At 43.8% G+C, this 19,993-nt stretch overlaps 1 protein-coding gene across 1 annotated transcript in view; it reads left to right on the top strand.

Moving 5' to 3' along the window:
• The window catches only part of usp43a (ubiquitin specific peptidase 43a), a 305,451-nt gene that overhangs the window by 244,653 nt on the left and 40,805 nt on the right, over window positions 1-19,993 (top strand). The window lies entirely within an intron of this gene.

Here is a 19,993-nt window from a genome sequence, read left to right as displayed (position 1 = left end):
CTTCCTTCCTTCCTTCCTTCTTTCCTCCCTTCCTTGCTTCTTTCTTTCCTTCTTTTCATTCTTCATTCCTTCCTTCCTTCCTTCCTTCCTTCCTTCCTTCCTTCCTTCCTTCCTTCCTTCCTTCCTTCCTTCCTTCTTTCCTCCCTTCCTTGCTTCTTTCTTTCCTTCTTTTCATTCTTCATTCCTTCCTTCCTTCCTTCCTTCCTTCTTTTCTCCCTTCCTTCCTTCTTTCTTTCCTTCTTTTAATTCTTCCTTCTTTCTCCCTTCTTCCCTTCCTCCTTCCTTGACCCAAAGACAGCACAAGGGTTAAAGTGAGCTGATGGGAGGATTTCATCCCAGACATCTAATCCAGCACAGTCTGGATTGTCTTGAAGTCACGATTACTGACACGAACTGAAGCCTCATTTATGCTTCTCTGCAGACCTCCAAACATTTCTGGCTACATGTCAACGAAACACAGACCGCGAGGGCTGTGATGTGTCCTCTGTGCTGCGTTTCTGCTTTGTTCCTCCTGCTGGTCTCGTTTGAAGGGCCTACAGAACACCTCCTTGCATACCTTCTCTTTCATTTACGATGCAACATTTACTGTAAAAGCATTTGCTAATCGATCAGCTCCGACTCCAACAACGTCCTCTCTCAAGCAAAATCAGAAGGTAAACCCGCAACCACAGTAGTGGAGCCAGAGAGGGGGCGAGGGGGCGGTCGCCACCGGGCCCACAAGCTCATAGGGCCCAATGATAGGGCCCCGTTTTGTGTGATACGTTCATCTATAATAGTAAATTGTAGGCTATAATTACGTTAAAATGTGCATTGTGCGGCCAGTGTAGGCTAATTCTTACTGTACAACTATCCTGAACGCATCGGGGCCGTGAGCCAACGCTGATTGGCTGTAACAGTTACAGCCAATTTGCAGACTCTGCAAGTTTGCTGCCATGAAGGAGATGAGCGCTAAACTTTAAAAGAGGACTAAGCATGTACAAGTTTTGAATGTTACCCTGTTTTCTACGTAACCTGGATTATTTTGTTCGGGCCAAGGGTTATGGAAGAGTCAACTACCATTGGTGAGTCAGTGTAACCTTCTTAAATAATGTCTTCATCAGAATGTTGTGGGAGCTTTGACCACCGGCCTATTTGAATGTGCTTCGTGTTGTTGTCAACTAGACCGCCGAGTCTATTCTCTGTTATAGAGCTCAGAAATGATGTTATAGACCGCTGTGTCTATATCTATCTAAATAGATTGTGTAATTTTAGACCAGTTATGTTTTTTTTGTATTTAAGCTGAATCAAAGATGGAACTGAGTCAGTCCGTGACTATCTGAGTTTTCAGCGCCGTGTGATTGACAGCTGTCAGGCCTGTGTGTGTGTGTGTGTGTCTGTGTGTGTGTGTGTGTGTGTGTGTGTGTGTGTGTGTGTGTGTGTGTGTGTGTGTGTGTGTGTGTGTGTGTGTGTGTGTGTGTGTGTGTGTGTGTGTGTGTGCGTGCGTGCGTGCGTGCGTGCGTGCGTGCGTGCGTGCGTGCGTGCGTGCGTGCGTGCGTGCGTGCGTGCGTGCGTGCGTGCGTGCGTGCGTGCGTGCGTGCGTGCGTGCGTGCGTGCGTGCGTGCGTGCGTGCGTGCGTGCGTGCGTGCGTGCGTGCGTGCGTGCGTGCGTGTTCTTCTGAACAAGTTTGTGACTTTACTCTGCTTTCTGCAGCATAGGCCTATAGGCTTGCTTGGGTCAATAAAAGTTAAAATAAATGTTGTTTGATGGGTAAGATGAGGTGTTGTTGAACGTTAAATTGACTAACATAAGGGCCCATGGAGAATGCTCCGCCCCCTCTGTACTGAGACTCTGCGCAACCAGCTCACCCCTGAGAGTTTTGAATTAGTTTGTGGCCTTTACGATGCTCAGGATGTCAACACAGAACTTCCAATGCTACAAGACGGCGTCGAGGTGATGGCGTTCCCACCATAAGTCAGGCTTGATACACATTATCAAGACATGACAGTTGGAATGTGAATTGTTAAGAATTTAGCAATTCCAGTTTGATTATTGATATCCCTTATCAATTCGGTTCTGTTAGGTGTTTTAAACATGCGTGCTCGTTGATGTGAGAAAGAAGACACTTGGACAACTTCTCAATTAAAGTTTGTCTTATTGGAGATTCAAAGTAAACTAAGGGTGCTTTCAAACCTGTTTGGAGTAGTTGTTCCGAAACAGAGAGCGTTTCCCCCTAAAGATCGGATCGTTTGGTATATGTGAACACAGCAATCGCGCTTTGATGCGGAACAAAACAAGCGAGCCGAGATCTCCTAGGAGAGGTGGTCTCGGCTCGCTTCCATTCCAGACCTGGAGCGGTTCGTTTGCAGTGAGAACATAATCCACACAGCACACAGAAACACACTAGCCACACTTGCTTACGATGCTCCATCGATATAAACGATATGTGTAAATGTGTTCGTTTTAACACCATAAACGGTTATCGTTACCGGCCAGTGTTGACAGGAGCTCACAGTGGTAGATGGTTGTTAACTCCGAGAACCATATGATTGAAAACCATGTGGCTCTGACCTTTTCTTCCTTTCTTTGTTGAAAAATGCATGAATGTCGCCAGAAAACATGTGCATTCAAAGGCAGCATATGTTGCTTTCACTGTACTTTTTCTTTTTCATTAGTACTGCCATCACAGGCCACACATACATCTCCAAGGCTGTGCTTCAAACTCCTCTCTCTCTTGACTTTATTTTCTTCAAAAGGATGGCAAAAGCTAAATCCCATAACTTATTGAGGGCATGACATTTCTGACTGTGTCCTTCATTTCAGCTAGTCAATGTTGTACGGGTGAAATAAGTTTTCACTGAAATCAAACAGTCGTGGCTATAAGCTGCAGTTTATTAGAAGTTCATTAAAAAAAAAAATTATTCAATTTATTTATTATTGGGCCACAAGTTACACCTGGAAAAAGCTTCAAGGCCTGACCGGGGCCTCATTTTTAACGCATTGTCAAAATATCGTCTAACCAGTTGTGACTCAAATGAAAGTACAAATGAAAATTGTTAAAGGGAAAGTTCGTTTTTTTACAACCTGGACCTTATTTCTGGCATTTTTTATGGTCGTATACTCACCCAGGCAAGTTCGGTGTCATTTGGAGTCCTTCGTAAGATATTAGGGTTTTTTTTGCGAGCCGCTTCTCCATATAATGGTAGCGGATGGGGGCACAGCGGGACACAGACGATGCAGCGTCTAAATAACACATGATTGCCGCGAAACGCTTCATTTCTTTTATGAATCACTAGATCTGCTTCCAGGACCTGTTTTCTACATCCGGGGCTGTGTGTGTAACAAATAAATCAGTTTGTAAACAAAACCTCTGAACTCATGACGTGACGACATCCACTGCCAATCCAGGAAGCAGGAACACACGGAGACACACGTCAAGCACTGGAAATCTGCAACAAAAAACCACAAACAAAACACGAAACCGGCACGGAGCCGATCAAAACACGTTCAGAACATGAACACATGTTCATGTTCTGGATCTCTGGAAAGCGTCTAGAGACAACTTTTGTTGTATTGGACGCTATATAAAGAAAATTGAATTGAATTGAATGTGGTTATAATTCACGGCATGAATTACAACAGCGTGGCTTCACAAGAGCATAGAGAGGCATGAGCTTGAATAGCTCCTTTATGTTCATTATATAACTTCTTGGTGCCTCTTCCCTTTGTCAAGTTGCTTCTGCTATTTTCCTTTCATGCTTTCGGTACACCAGTTTGAATTTTTTTTTTTTCAATTTATTAGAATTTTGTTGGTTTTTCATACTTTTTCCCCATCTCTACTTTGTTTCCCTAACTGTGATTACAATGCATGTCTCCTCTTATTTGAACCCTCTTCATCAACATCTCAAATAGTCCTAAAGTAACAGGGATAAAGGCTTGTACGCAGCCTTGGGGCTGTGCTTAAAAGATGAGCTATGGATAATGAACGCTACCCAAGCAAACATGGCACCTCTAAATGCTGTTAGATGGAGCTCTACAGCATCTCCCACTGACATCCTGTCGTCTGACGGCTTCCTAACTCGCAGAGCTCTGAATTCATTGTGAAGCATTGTAGACTCCAGCACTTTCATTATAAAAGATGTCAGGGGATCAGACGTTTAATCTTTTCAAAAACTGATAATGGGCTTCGTTAACATAAGAAATAGTCACAGTTCATGAATTTCAAGGTTTTGTCCTTAGCCTTTAATACCGGTTCATTATAAAAGGATTAGCAATTACAACTCTAAGGCAGTGGTTCCCAACCTTTTTTCCATGGAGCCCCCCCTACTTGTGACTGAGACCAGCCGGGCCCCCCGACCCGTACGTAAAAGCAAAAGAGTAAAGTTATTTGTTACAAACCTTTAATTGAAAAAAATGAACATTAATTATGTTTTTTTGATACATTTCTCTCCCTGTAAACATATGACTTTGTTTTTCTCACCTTCATTTTGTGTCACCAATGTAAAAAATACGCACAAAAAATAATTGCAAGGACATAAAAATATTTCTGAAAAATGTGTTGTTTAATATGAGAGCAATTTTTTTTTTAATTATTATTATTCTTTAACAACCTGTCAAAGTAGTAGTATGATTAAATGTTGAATAATGAGATAATAATACGTTTTTATCCTGATAAATAACTTAGTATTTTAAAATGACCAAAATATTTCTAAGTGGGTTTATACAGACTTGGATTACAGTATTCCATTAGGTGTGTTATTATGATTTTTTATTTATTTAACATGGGCAAATATAATTTTTATAACTGCACATCCTCAAAGCAGACAAAGTTTTGGCCCCCCCAGAGATCTCTGGCGCCCCCCCAGGGGGGGCCCAGACCCCAGGTTGGGAGACACTGATCTAAGGGGTTAGAACTGACAATCGCTGCAAATTTCTCTTTCAGCATCCTCATATAACATTGAGCGCGTTTACATGGGAATTTTTTTCCTCTTTAATTCAGAATTAAAATTAAATCCGAAAAAAATTAAATGAGTAAAAATTACCATGTAAACACCTAATTTCGAATGAAAATGTCCATTCCGAATTAAACTTAATTCCGAAGTAAGTGGCTGGTTTATTCCGATTTTAAATCCGAATAGAATAATTCCGCGATCATGAATACACTCATTCCGCTTTAAATTAATTCCGGTCTTTCTTTCTGCTCGTTCCTTCGCCCGTCTGTCTCCATGACGCTTATATTCCGCGCTGGGCTTGTTTTCCAAACAAAGTTTCAAGATGGCAGCACGCAGTAAACGGTGGTCAAGAGCAGAGACCATTTATTTAATAAATAACTTGGAGGATCTGGAAATAATTAAAAGAACAGATGGCAAGAAACATAAAAATTGTGAGCTTTTCAAAGTTGTAGCGGCTAAGTTAGTTTTTCTTCCGGTAGACGTAACTTCCGGTCCGCCCCCCTATCCAATCAGAACCTTCCCAACCCCCAGACCTTAAAGGAGAATGAGGCTCCTTTTAAGAAATGAGACTCATTAGCGCCACCCTTCGCCTCGATGGCCGTTGGGGGTACTGCAGCCAACAGCGAAGCCAGCACGGGAGAACGGGGAGAACGCGCATGCAGCGTCATTTGGCGTCACATCCGCAGGACAGCGCGGGAAACTCGGCCCCACAATTGCAGCACATTTTGCAGCACACAGCCTGTTCAAGGCAACGGAGAGATACGCTAGAGGGCTCATTCTTTTTGGTTTGGAACACTTCATCTGACATTATTACTAGAAAACTTAAAACGTATACACATTTTTTTCATAAATCCTGCCTCAATCCTGCCTCAAGCTCCTTTAAGCGGAATTGGATAAAGCCGATCAATCGTGTTTTCCATGTAAACCTCAATTCGGAATTACTTTTTCCATGTAAACTCGAAGGAAAATAGTTTAATTCTGAATTATTTAATTCGGAATAATTAATTCCGAATTAAAAAACATCATGTAACCGTGGCCACTGTGTGTGTGCAAAGTGAAAACAAGGTTTTACCTGAACTGCAACTATAGTGCAGTTTTCTTTGTTAAGGGCAACCTTGGTATAGTAAGTTAGACATCCAAAGGCATCTAAGAACACATGCTTCTTGTTCCTTATATAATGGAGTAACTGGAAAGAAGCATTCAAAGTTAACTCCCAAGGATCATTTTTATTTGCTGCAAAATCAAAATCCATTCATATCTCATAAATAAAGGGGTTAACAAATTGCAATACCGACCATTTCATTTCATTTATTACATTCATGGTATATATTCTTAATAATGTTTACAACATTCCATGAAGTACACATTATCACCATGAAAGAAAAGGAGGAGGAAGAAGAAAACTTATGATACCTGCCCCTCTCTGTTAATACAATTACGTTGACTTACTGAACACCAATCTATCTATACACATATTTATAACAAGAAAACAAACAAAAATACCACTCTTCTATCTATTTTTTTCTCTTTCTCCTTCTTTTTTGTTGGCACTTATCTTTTCTTTTTTAATCATTTTCTTAAGCTGATACAAACTTGTGCAACTTTTCAGTTCCTTGCTTTGTCCATGCCATAATTTTACACCTGTAACATGCATGCCTGTAACTCATTTGTTTGACCATTGACATATATGCAGACATTTGTGAGTAACCTTTTAGAGATGGCCTTATTTTCCTAAGCATTACAGTCAGTTCAGAGAATGTGGTTGAAATGTCTTTCAGTTACAATAAGCATGTTTATAAAGATGTGAAGTTATTCTTCACACAAAAAAAAATGTATGTATGCGTATATATATGTATATATACTAAATATAATAATAATGCACATATATATGCCTTAGGTTTTTACCGGCATGGTATCAACGATTAATATGTGTGCAGACAAGGTAAAAAAAATAAATAAAAAAAAAGATGTGAAGTTATTCACATGACTGGATCATAAAACCTGCTTTGATGTCCACTGGAAAAATTAGGAAAATAAAGAACATGTCAGACAGCTCTTCATAGACTGTTACGTGGAAACTGGCATTGTGACAACACATCTTTTCTTTCCAAAAGAAAATAATATCTATATTTCAAGCATAGTAGCAGCTTGTTGGAGGCACAGGTCACGAGCTTCATCTCCAGCTCGTCTGGATATTTCTCGCCAGTGTGGATAAAGGAGGTTCAGACAGAGCTGCCCTGTAATGTCAGGCTGATGAGGCAAATAAAGGTCTCGCACACAAAACTGGAGATGGTCCAAATACTGAATACATTGGACTATGTTAATGACTCAGGCGTGTTTGAGTGACTGCATAGCAAAAAGAGATGGCTGTTTCGCAAAGGGGAAGTAGGTATTTGTTAGCCAGTAATTATAGATTTGCATATGAATGGGAAACGCATTGAAATGAGGCTTCAGAAAGTGAAGGTTTAAACATAGGCTGTATTCAGAGGACCCAACAAACCTTCTGTGGCATCACCATAAAGTTTCTGAAGTGTGGTTTTGAGGCCAGTTTCAAACGGACAGCAGCTGACATCACCTAATCCCTATTTTGTCTGATTTATGGATTTTCATGGACTTTTAAAGGAGCATGAGGCAGGATTGAGGCAGGCATTATGAAAAAAATTTGTATAAGTTTTAAGTTTTCTAGTAATAATGTCAGATGAAGCGTTCCAAACCAAAACGAATGAGCCCTCTAGCGTATCTCTCCGTTGCCTTGAACAGGCTGTGTGCTGCAAAATGTGCTGCAATTGTGGGGCCGAATTTCCCGCGCTGTCCTGCGGATGTGACGTCAAATGACGATGCATGCACGTTCTCCCCGTTCTCCCGTGCCGGCTTCGCTGTTGGCTGCAGTACCCCCGACAGCCATCGTGGCGAAGGTGGCGCTAATGAGTCTCATTTCTTTAAATATGGATCAAACTGACTGATCAGCTCCTTGCAGCCCAAATAGTTCCCATTATTGGAGTGACCAAACTTATGACTATCGCCCCTAAAACTAAGTCGTCGCTCTGGCAAAAGTTTCATTGCTAGAGTCAGTAACCTACTTCGCTGGAAAAATGGAGACTTCTCTTTATCTTCCCCAAATATTTTACATGCAAAGCAGAATCCACTACCTTGTAACGATGAATAATGCGGCCGCTCTCTGGCCAGACACTCTCCGAAAAATCTCCTCTGGAGCTTTTATTGCCGCTCTGAGACTGAAAGATCGGCATGTTTGTTTCCTCCACTCGTCCTCTGGATTTCTTCAGGAGGATGAAAGCGTGCCGGGTCTTCTCTTGGAGGTGGTTGATCTGACGACCCTCCTGTTAATGTCAGATACTTCCTCTCTGTAGCTGCTGGTAGAAGCAGATGCAGACACAGCTGCTTCCAGCTCCGAGGCGACCGCCTCACCTTGACCCCGGTCATCCTTACTGCCAACGCGCTCTCGCCTCTCTCCCGTTGTAATGTTCCTTTTTTGGCTTGTTTATATATATTTTGATTGGCTCTGAGTAAGCTCCACCAGAGCTCTTGCGGCCAACCGGGACTGTCCCTGTCCCAGCCTAGTTAGGCCTAGTCCCAGCATAATCACAGCCTAGTTAGGCCTAGTTAGGCCTAGTCCCATCCTAGTTAGGCCTAGTTAGGCCTAGTCCCAGCCTAGTTAGGCCTAGTCCCATCCTAGTTAGGCCTAGTTAGGCCTAGTCCCAGCCTAGTTAGGCCTAGTTAGGCCTAGTCCCATTTTAGTTAGGCCTAGTTAGGCCTAGTCCCAGCATAATCACAGCCTAGTTAGGCCTAGTTAGGTCTAGTCCCAGCCTAGTTAGGCTTAGTTAGGTATAGTCCCAGCCTAGTTAGGTCTAGTCCGATCCTAGTTAGGCCTAGTTCCAGCCTAGTTAGGCCTAGTTAGGTCTAATCCCAGCCTAGTTAGGCTTAGTTAGGTCTAATCCCAGCCTAGTTAGGCCTAGTTAGGTCTAATCCCAGCCTAGTTAGGCTTAGTTAGGTATAGTCCCAGCCTAGTTAGGTCTAGTCTGATCTTAGTTAGGCCTAGTCCCAGCCTAGTTAGGCCTAGTCCCAGCCTAGTTAGGCCTAGTGCCAGCCTAGTTAGGCCTAGTTAGGCCTAGTCCCAGCCTAGTTAGGCCTATTCCCAATTAGTTAGTCCTAGGCTACTCCAAAGCTAGTCCCAGCCTAGTCCCAGCCTAGTTAGGCCTAGTGCCAGCATAGTTAGGCTTAGTCCTAGCCTAGTTAAACCTAGTCCCAGCCTAGTCCCAGCATAGTACCAGCCAAATTAGGTCTAGTCCCAGCATAGTTAGGCCTATTCCCAGTTTAGTTAGACCTAGTCCTAGGCTACTCCAAAGCTAGTCCCGGCCAAATTAGGCCTAGTCCTAGCCTAGTCCCAGGCTAGTCTCACTTTAGTCCCAGCCTAGTTTGATGTAATCCCTGCCTTGTTAGGCCGAGTCCCAGCATATTTAGGCCTAGTCCCAGTAATAATAATAATAATAATAATAATAATAATAATAATAATAATAATACATTTTATTTCGAGTGCACTTTTCATTAAAAACAAATCTCAAAGTGCTACAAGTTAAAATCAACCATGAATAAAATCATCCGGAAAAGGCTTTTTTAAAAAGGTGGGTTTTTAAGCCACGTTGCCAACCCGCGGCTCTAGAGCCGCATGCGGCTCTTTAGCGCTGCCATAGTGGCTTCCTGGAGCTTTTCAAAATATGTTTGAAAATGGAAAAAGATAGGGGAGGGAAATATAAGTAGGAAGTAAATCAAGCTGACCTTGAAATGGAAATGGGCTGATATAGCCGAAAAAGATTTATGGGTGTCCAAATTCAAACATCTGACAGCCGAGTTTGCTCGCCAGAAAGCCCAGCTTGCCCAAAGCCACAAATTGAAATTAAAACACCCGAGAAATGTGTCTATGAAACATGGAATGCTCTTCCTGACAGTTATCTGAACATGAAGACGTATGCATTTGAAGTATTATCCGTCTTTGGATCAACATACCTGTGCGAACAGATATTCTCAAACATGAACTACATCAAATCAAAGTATTGCACCCGCCTCACAGATGAGAGCTGGCAGTCCTGCGTCAAGATTTAAGTTACATCTTACATGCCCGATGTTGAGAAGCTCACCAGTGATGTCCGAAAACAGAAGTCACATTAAACGGGTAAGAACACAATCCTGTCATAGGCACATATTTAGTAACAAAGTGGCCGTTTTTATAAAGGGATTTCTGATTTTTGTCAGTATATATTTGGAACCTTAGGAATATTATTGTGTTCTGTTGCTCAGGTCCGAGGATAGCTGGGTTGGTTGCGCGTCAAAAGAGAAGAGGATGCTTCTGCGTTTTACCCTTGCACTGATTTGCTTGGCATTTGCACAGAAATCAAACTTAAACTATTAATTAGATTTTATATACTTTACCTTTTCAAAAGGCTGCCGTTTTATTTTTATAAATGCAGGCTGCATTTTATTTCACTCTGTTGCCCAGATAATGTTATGCACATTGCATTTTGTTGTTTTTTTCGAATCCTCAAAATAAAAATGACATCAAAAATCTGATTTCTTTATTGCGTTTCTTTAATTTCATCAAAGCAATGAAAAATAATTCACTATAAAATTATACGATGTAAAAGATGGAATAGAATAGTTTTTCTAAATTCATTTACAGTTTTTCACATTGTTTAAACACATTTCCTGATAGACTACCTCACTTTCTCAAAACTCTAAACACAAACTAGAAAATTTCTGGAAATTTTGATATGGGCATGCCCTACCGCCCATTCGAGCCCTCTCGCTGCTCTGGTTTGGGGCTGCAGTGTTTGTGTTCGGGGCGGTTTTATGTCAGTTTGAGGTGTTTACGGTTGTATTGCATTCATTCCTGTGCTCCCAATAGCTATTAATGGGGCGCGCTTTTTGCCGTCTAGCGTCCCCACGGTAACGCTTTTGACTGAGAAAAGCAATGCCCATCGAGGCACGATGGAGACGCATCCAACGATGTATGCCATGCATGGGTGCACGTTCCGGTTCAGGCTACGTTAACGGATAGGTTTTTTTTCCACCATGGTTTAAAAAAACCCATCCGAATGAATGGGGCCATTTGGCATGGATTTTACATTAAACTTTCCTTAAATCACAGCTTCATGAAATTTTAATACGTTGAAGGTCACAGCGTGCCGAGTCAGGGAACATTTGTATGATGTCTCTACGATAATCTGTTGCCTAGCAACAAGCGTCCAAAGTCAAACGGAAATTAAAAAAAAAATGAAAGGTCAATATCACAAAAACTTAAAAAAAATGGCATAATGAGGTTCTAGGCTCCGTTAGTGCCAATCGGGCCGAGTGTTTGAAAGTTTGAACTATGTCTCTACGATAAAGTCCGGCCGAGCAATAAGCGTCTGAATTTTCGCCTTTTTTTTGGCTTTTTGGCATCTAGCGTTGCCACGGTAGCACTTTTGACTGAAAAAAGTAATGCCCATCGAGGCACGATGGAGACGCATCCAACGATATATGCCATGCATGGGTGCACATTGCGGCCCGAGCAGTATTAACAGATTGTTTATTCACATGCTCTCCCATACAAATGCATAGGTTTTTGTTGCCATGGTAACAAGCCCCATAGGATAGAATGGGACAATTTGGCTTTAATATCTCAAAAGCTGTAAACGAGAGCGTAATGAGACCTCAGTATGTTGTAGTCCACATCAACCTGAGTCTTTTAACGTTGGAACAAAGTCTCTGCGATACCGCGTTGCCGCGCAACAAGCATCCGAAGTTCCGTTAGCATCAAAATGAACAATGTGGAATATCTCAAAAACCGTAATAGCAAGCATGACGAGACTAAAATATGTTGCAGTACAAAGCGTCCCGGGTTTGTCAATGTTGTAATGATGTCTGTACGATAAACCGTTGCCTAGCAACAAGCGTCCAAAATAAAATAGATTTTTTTTTTAAATTGAAAGTTAAATATCGCAAAAACCGTGATAAGTAGCATGATGAAGTTTTATGGTCCTTTAGTGACTATCGGGCCGAGTGTTTGAAAGTTTGAACGATGTCTCTACGATAAAGTTCGGCCGAGCAATAAGCGTGGGAATTTTCGCCTTTTTTTTTGCTTTTTGGCAACTAGCGTTGCCACGGTAACCCCTATTACGGAGAAAAGTAATGCCCATCGAATCACGATGGAGACGCATCCAACGATGTATGCCATGCATGGGTGCACATTGCGGTTCGGGCCGTATTAACGGACGAAAAAAAGTGCGGAATAAGAATAATAATAAAAACTAGAAAATTTCACGAAATTTTGACATGGGCATGCCCTACGGCCCATTCGACCCCTCCAGCTGCTTTGGTTTAGGGCTGTAGTGGTTGTGTTCGGGGTGGTTCTATGTCAGTTTGAGGTGTTTACAGTTGTATTGCATTCATTCCTGTGCTCCCAATAGTTATTAAAGGTGTGCGCTTTTTGGCGTCTAGCGCCCCCCACGGTGACACTTTTGACTGAAAAAAGTAATGCCCATCGAGGCAACATGGAGACGCATCTAATGATGTATGCCATGCATGGGTGCACGTTGCGGTTCAGGCTACATTAATGGATAGGTTTTTGTTTCACCGTGGTAAAAAAATCCCATCCGAATGAATGGGGCCATTTGGCATGGATTTTGACATAAAATTTCCTTAAATCCCAGCTTCATGAAATTTGAATATGTTGACGGCCACAGCGTGCCGAGTCGGGGAACATTTGTACGATGTCTCTACGATAATCTGTCGCCTAGCAACAAGCGTCCAAAGTCAAATGGAAATTTAAAAAAAAAATGAAAGGTCAATATCGCAAAAATTTTAATAATTGGCATAATGAGCTTGTACGGCCCGTTAGTGCCAATCGGGCCGAGTGTTTGAAAGTTTGAACGATGTCTCTACGATAAAGTTCGACCGAGCAATAAGCGTCTGAATTTTTGCCTTTTTTTTTGCTTTATGGCATCTAGCGTTGCCACGGTAACACTTTTGACTGAGAAAAGTAATGCCCATCGAGGCACGATGGAGACGCATCCAACGATATATGCCATGCATGGGTGCACATTCCGGTTCGGGCAGCATTAACAGATTGTTTATTCACATGGTCCCCCATACAAATGCATTGGTTTTTGTTGCCATGGTAACAAGCCCCATAGGATAGAATGGGACAATTTGGCTTTAATATCTCAAAAGCTGTAAACGACAGCGTAATGAGACCTCAGTATGTTGTAGTCCACATCAACCTGAGTCTTTTAACGTTGGAACCAAGTCTCTGCGATACCGCGTTGCCGCGCAACAAGCATCCGAAGTTCCGTTAGCATCAAAATGAACAATGTGGAATATCTCAAAAACCGTAATAGCAAGCATGACGAGACTAAAATATGTTGCAGTACAAAGCGTCCCGGGTTGGTCAATGTTGTAATGATGTCTGTACGATAAACCGTTGCCTAGCAACAAGCGTCCAAAATAAAAGTGATTTTTTTTTTAAATTGAAAGTTAAATATCGCAAAAACCGTAATAACTAGAATGATGAAGTTGTATGGTCCTTTAAAGACTATCGGGCCGAGTGTTTCAAAGTTTGAACGATGTCTCTACGATAAAGTTCGGCCGAGCAATAAGCGCGGGAATTTTCGCCTTTTTTTTTGCTTTTTAGCAACTAGCGTTGCCATGGTAACCCCTATTACTGAGAAAAGTAATGCCCATCGAATCACGATGGAGACGCATCCAACGATGTATGCCATGCATGGGTGCACGTTGCGGTTCGGGCCGTATTAATGGACGAAAAAAAGTGCGGAATAATAAGAATAACTAGACAAAATTCCCGGGAAATTTTGAAGTGCCACGGACTACTGCCGGATGATCGCGGGGCTTATTTGCACCCATGAAGGTCAAGGACTCGATACTTAGTCATTTGACACCACCCATGACTCTCTATGTCAAACCATTCAAAAGTTATTACAGAAAATATGTAATAGGCTAATAGAACCGCTAACAAGACCGCTAACGGGACCGCTAACAGGATAGCTAACAGAACCGCTAACGGAACCTCTAACGGGATCGCTAACTGAACCGCTAACGGGATCGCTAAAGGGATCGCTAACGGGACCGCTAACGGGACCGCTAACCGAGCCGCTAACGGAATCGCTAACCGAGCCGCTAACAACCGCTAACGGAACCGCTAACGGGACCGCTAACGGGACCGCTAACGGGACCGCTAATGGGATCGCTAACGGAACCGCTAACGGGACCGCTAACGGGACCGCTAACTGGACCGCTAACGGGACCGCTAACGGGATCGCTAACGGGATCGCTAACGGAGCCGCTAATGGGGTCGCTAACGGGACCGCTAACAACCGCTAACGAAACCGCTAACAGTACCGCTAACAGAACCGCTAACTGAACCGCTAACGGGATCGCTAACGGGATCGCTAACGGGACCGCTAACCGAGCCGTTAACGGAATCGCTAACCGAGCCGCTAACAACCGCTAACGGGACCGCTAACGGGACCGCTAACGGGACCGCAAATGGGATCGCTAACGGAACCGCTAACGGGACCGCTAACGGGACCGCTAACGGGATCGCTAACGGGACCGCTAACGGGACCGCTAACGGGATCGCTAACGGGGTCGCTAACGGAGCCGCTAATGGGGTCGCTAACGGGACCGCTAACAACCGCTAACGGAACCGCTAACAGGACCGCTAACAGAACCGCTAACTGAACCGCTAACGGGATCGCTAACGGGACCGCTAACCGAGCCGCTAACGGAATCGCTAACTGAGCCGCTAACAACCGCTAACGGAACCGCTAACGGGACCGCTAACGGGACCGCTAACGGGATCGCTAACGGGACCGCTAACGGGACCGCTAACGTGATCGCTAACGGGATCGCTAACGGGACCGCTAACCGAGCCGCTAACGGGATTGCTAACGGGATCGCTAACAACCGCTAACGGGACCGCTAACGGGATTGCTAACGGGGTCGCTAACTGGACCGCTAACGGGATCGCTAACTGGACCGCTAACGGGATCGCTAACAGGACCGCTAACAGAACCGCTAACGGGACCGCTAACACCAATAACACTACCATCCCATAATAAACACCTACCATCCCATAATAACACTAACATCCTATAAAAACACCTGCCATCCCATAATAACGCTAAAAACCTTAAAAAAAACACCTGCCATCCCATAATAACACTAACATCCTATAAAAACACCTGCCATCCCATAATAACACTAACATCCTATAAAAATAAAATGGGGATCATGTAAGGTCAGGGTTCAGATTCCTCCATTATCCAAGGTAAAGTATTATGAAGTCTGCATTGATGTGTCATGTGACCAGTTCTGGGTCACATGACCCGGAAGTATGGTAGTGTATATTGTATTGGAATGACTCAGCTAGTTTTTTGGATTTGACAAGCCTCAAATAACTTCACCTTGTAATCAAACTGTAGCTCCTATCAGAAAAACAAAGACATCGTGAGAGAGACAGAACCCGGAAGATTCTGACAATCTTAATTTTATTCAGATATTCCTTAAAATGTGTTAGTAACGGCAATTCGAAAACAAAAATGAGATTTTTTTTAAGAAAACTTCATTTAACATGGGAGTCAATGAAGAGACAGACAGGAATTGGCGTGTCTGTTGGCTCCACCGTTAAAATTTTGTGCACACCACGCCTGTGAAAGTCACATTTTATAAATCACAACACCTATGTCTATATTCTGACCAAAAATGATCTGTCTACCTTTTACGGTTTGGCCGTGACCTCGAGTTACAAATAAGAAATCATGTTTTTTTTTCAGTGTAACTACACTCTAGCAAACTGACTCCCGTGCTCTAGATTTGAAAAAAAGTGATTTCCAGTCCTCGCTTGAGGGCTCATATCTTGAAAAGTGTACATTTTAGGAAAAAACTGTTTCGGGTTTGGAGAGAGAAGAGAAGTTTTCCTCCGTTTTGAAGTTTGAATGACGTTTCTACGTCCAAGTATGAAAAAGATACGTGACTCGGAAAAAAGGTGAATTTTGTCTTTTTTTTCTCAACATTTTCCCATCCGCTTATAATGGCGCCATTGAAATGCATGGGAAAATCTTCCCCATTAGTTTGGAAATTTGGAAATGTTTTTGCACTTCGTGCAAAAACTATTCGTGCCATCGTTCTGAAAATCCACAGGACTGTAGTTAAATTCAGGGCCTACAACTTTCTAAATCGGTTCGGAATTTTTCGAGTAACGGTGTGCGAGTGGTGAGGCCCCAAAGTTCACGCAATGCGTTCCGGATGGGGCAAAAAGTGCACGTTTGTGCACGTTGCGCAAAAACGTGCACGCCAATTGATTATAAAAGTCATACCCATCGATTCCCGATTAAGGCGCACGTTTCTACGTTTTTACTTTTCGCGTTTTCTCAAAGCTGCGGGACTAGTTACCGGACAAAGTTTTTACGGAAGAATATGGAATAAATAACTAGACCAAAATTCCCGGGAAATTTTGAAGTGCCACGGACTACTGCCGGATGATCGCGGGGCTCGATACTGATTAATATACTGATTAATATGACATCATCCATGACTCTGTATGTCATACCATTCAAAAGATATTTGACTATAACGTATCAGCCAATCAGAAGAAGGGGCGGGGCTAATTTGCACCAATGAGGGTCAAGGACTCGATACAGATTCCAATGACACCACCCATGACTCTCTATGTCAAACTATTCAAAAGTTATTACAGAAAATATGTAATAGGCTAATAGAACCGCTAACAAGACCGCTAACGGGACCGCTAACGGGATAGCTAACAGAACCGCTAACGGAACCTCTAACAGTATCGCTAACTGAACCGCTAACGGGATCGCTAAAGGGATCGCTAACGGGACCGCTAACGGGACTGCTAACCGAGCCGCTAACGGAATCGCTAACCGAGCCGCTAACAACCGCTAACGGAACCACTAACGGGACCGCTAATGGGACCGCTAATGGGATCGCTAACGGAACCGCTAATGGGACCGCTAACGGGGCCGCTAACAGGATCGCTAACGGGATCGCTAACCGAGCCGCTAACGGAATCGCTAACCGAGCCGCTAACAACCGCTAACGGAACCGCTAACGAGACCGCTAATGGGACCGCTAATGGGATCGCTAACGGGATCGCTAACGGGACCGCTAACGGGATCGCTAACGGGATCGCTAACGGGATCGCTAACGGGATCGCTAATGGGACCGCTAACCGAGCCGCTAATGGGGTCGCTAACGGGACCGCTAACAACCGCTAACGGAACCGCTAACGGGACCGCTAACAGAACCGCTAACAGAACCGCTAACAGGACCGCTAACGGGATCGCTAACAACCGCTAGCGGAACCGCTAACGGGACCGCTAATGGGATTGCTAACGGGACCGCTAACGGGGTCGCTAACTGGACCGCTAACGGGATCGCTAACGGGACCGCTAACGGGATCGCTAACGGAATCGCTAACTGAACCGCTAACGGGACCGCTAACCGAACCGCTAACGGGATCGCTAACTGAGCGGCTAACGGGATCGCTAACGGGATTGCTAACAACCGCTAACGGGACCGCTAACGGGATTGCTAACGGGGCCGCTAACGGGGTCGCTAACTGGACCGCTAACGGGATCGCTAACTGGACCGCTAACGGGACCGCTAACGGGATCGCTAACAGGACTGCTAACAGAACCGCTAACGGGACCGCTAACACCAATAACACTACCATCCCATAATAAACACCTACCATCCCATAATAAACACCTACCATCCCATAATAACACTAACATCCCATAATAACATTAACATCCTATAAAAACACCTGACATCCCATAATAACACTAACATCCTATAAAAACACCTGCCATCCCATAATAACACTAATATCCTATAAAAACACCTGCCATCCCATAATAACACTAACATCCTATAAAAACACCTGACATCCCATAATAACACTAACATCCTATAAAAACACCTGCCATCCCATAATAACACCTATCGTGTGTGTGTGTGTGTGTGTGTGTGTGTGTTCATCTAAGGTTAAAAGGTCAGGGTTCAGATTTCTCCATTTTCCAGGTTATACTATGAATTCTGTACTGAGTGAGTCATGTGACCAGTTCTGGGTCAGTCTAATCAGTCAACAGCTGAGCTCTGGTTGCTAGGGGCAACAAGAACCTGATACAGAGGGAGCGGGAATGACTCAGCTGGATTTTTGGTTGTGACAAACCTGAAATCACTCCACTTTGCGCTCAAACCGTAGCTCTTAGCAGAAAAACGAAAACATTTTGAGAAACAGAGAACCTACCAGATTATCTAAATGTTATTTTCATACAGATATTCCTTAAAATGTGTTAGTAACGGCAATTCGAAAACAAAAATGAGATTTTTTTTAAGAAAACTTCATTTAACATGGGAGTCAATGAAGAGAGAGACAGGAACTGGCGTGTCTGTTGGCTCCCCCGTTAAAATTTTGTGCACACCACGCCTGTCAAAGTCACATTTTATAAATCACAACACCTATGTCTATATTCTGACCAAAAATTATCTGTCTACCTTTTACGGTTTGGCCGTGACCTCGAGTTACAAATAAGAAATCATGTTTTTTTTTCAGTGTAACTACACTCTAGCAAACTGACTCCCGTGCTCTAGATTTGAAAAAAAGTGATTTCCAGTCCTCGCTTGAGGGCTCATATCTTGAAAAGTGTACATTTTAGGAAAAAACTGTTTCGGGTTTGGAGAGAGAAGAGAAGTTTTCCTCCGTTTTGAAGTTTGAATGACGTTTCTACGTGCAAGTATGAGAAAGATACGTGACTCAGAAAAAAGGTGAATTTTGTCTTTTTTCTCGACATTTTCCCATCCGCTTTGAATGGCGCCATAGGAATACATAGGGAAAATGAGCTCCCCATTAGTTTGGAAATTTGGAAATGTTTTTGCACTTCGTGCAAAAACTATTCGTGCCATCGTTCTGAAAATCCACAGGACTGTAGGTAAATTCAGGGCCTACAACTTTCTAAATCGGTTCATAATTTTTCGAGTAACGGTGTGCGAGTGGTGAGGCCCCAAAGTTCACGCAATGCGTTCCGGATGGGGCAAAAAGCGCACGTTTGTGCACGTTGCGCAAAAACGTGCACGCCAATCGCTAATAAAAGTCATACCCATCGATTCCCGATTAAGGCGCACGTTTCTACGTTTTTACTTTTCGCGTTTTCTCAAAGCTGTAGGAGGAGTAGCCGGACAAAGTTTTTACGGAAGAATATATAATAAACTAGACAAAATTCCCGGGAAATTTTGAAGTGCCACGGACTACTGCCGGATGATCGCGGGGCTTATTTGCACCCATGAAGGTCAAGGACTCGATACAGATTCCAATGACACCACCCATGACTCTCTATGTCAAACCATTCAAAAGTTATTACAGAAAATATAGAACCGCTAACTGAACCGCTAACGGGATCGCTAACGGGATCGCTAACGGGACCGCTAACGGGACCGCTAACCGAGCCGCTAACGGGATCGCTAACCGAGCCGCTAACAACCGCTAACGGAACCGCTAACGGGGCCGCTAACGGGACCGCTAACGGGACCGCTAACGGGACCGCTAACGGGATCGCTAACGGGATCGCTAACGGGATCGCTAACCGGATCGCTAACGGGACCGCTAACCGAGCCGCTAATGGGATCGCTAACGGGACCGCTAACAACCGCTAACAGAACCGCTAACGGGACCGCTAACAGAACCGCTAACAGAACCGCTAACGGGATCGCTAACAACCGCTAGCGGAACCGCTAACGGGACCGCTAATGGGATTGCTAACGGGACCGCTAACGGGGTCGCTAACTGGACCGCTAACGGGATCGCTAACTGGACTGCTAACGGTACCGCTAACGGGATCGCTAACGGGATCGCTAACGGAATCGCTAACGGGACCGCTAACCGAGCCGCTAACGGGATTGCTAACCGAGCCGCTAATGGGATCGCTAACGGGACCGCTAACAACCGCTAACGGAACCGCTAACAGGACCGC

Source organism: Cololabis saira, chromosome 1, assembly GCF_033807715.1.
Source record: "Cololabis saira isolate AMF1-May2022 chromosome 1, fColSai1.1, whole genome shotgun sequence".
NCBI classification, from domain to species: Eukaryota; Metazoa; Chordata; class Actinopteri; order Beloniformes; family Belonidae; genus Cololabis; species Cololabis saira.
The sequence above is the reverse complement of the archived record's forward strand: the minus strand, read 5'-3'. Positions and strand labels throughout refer to the sequence as shown.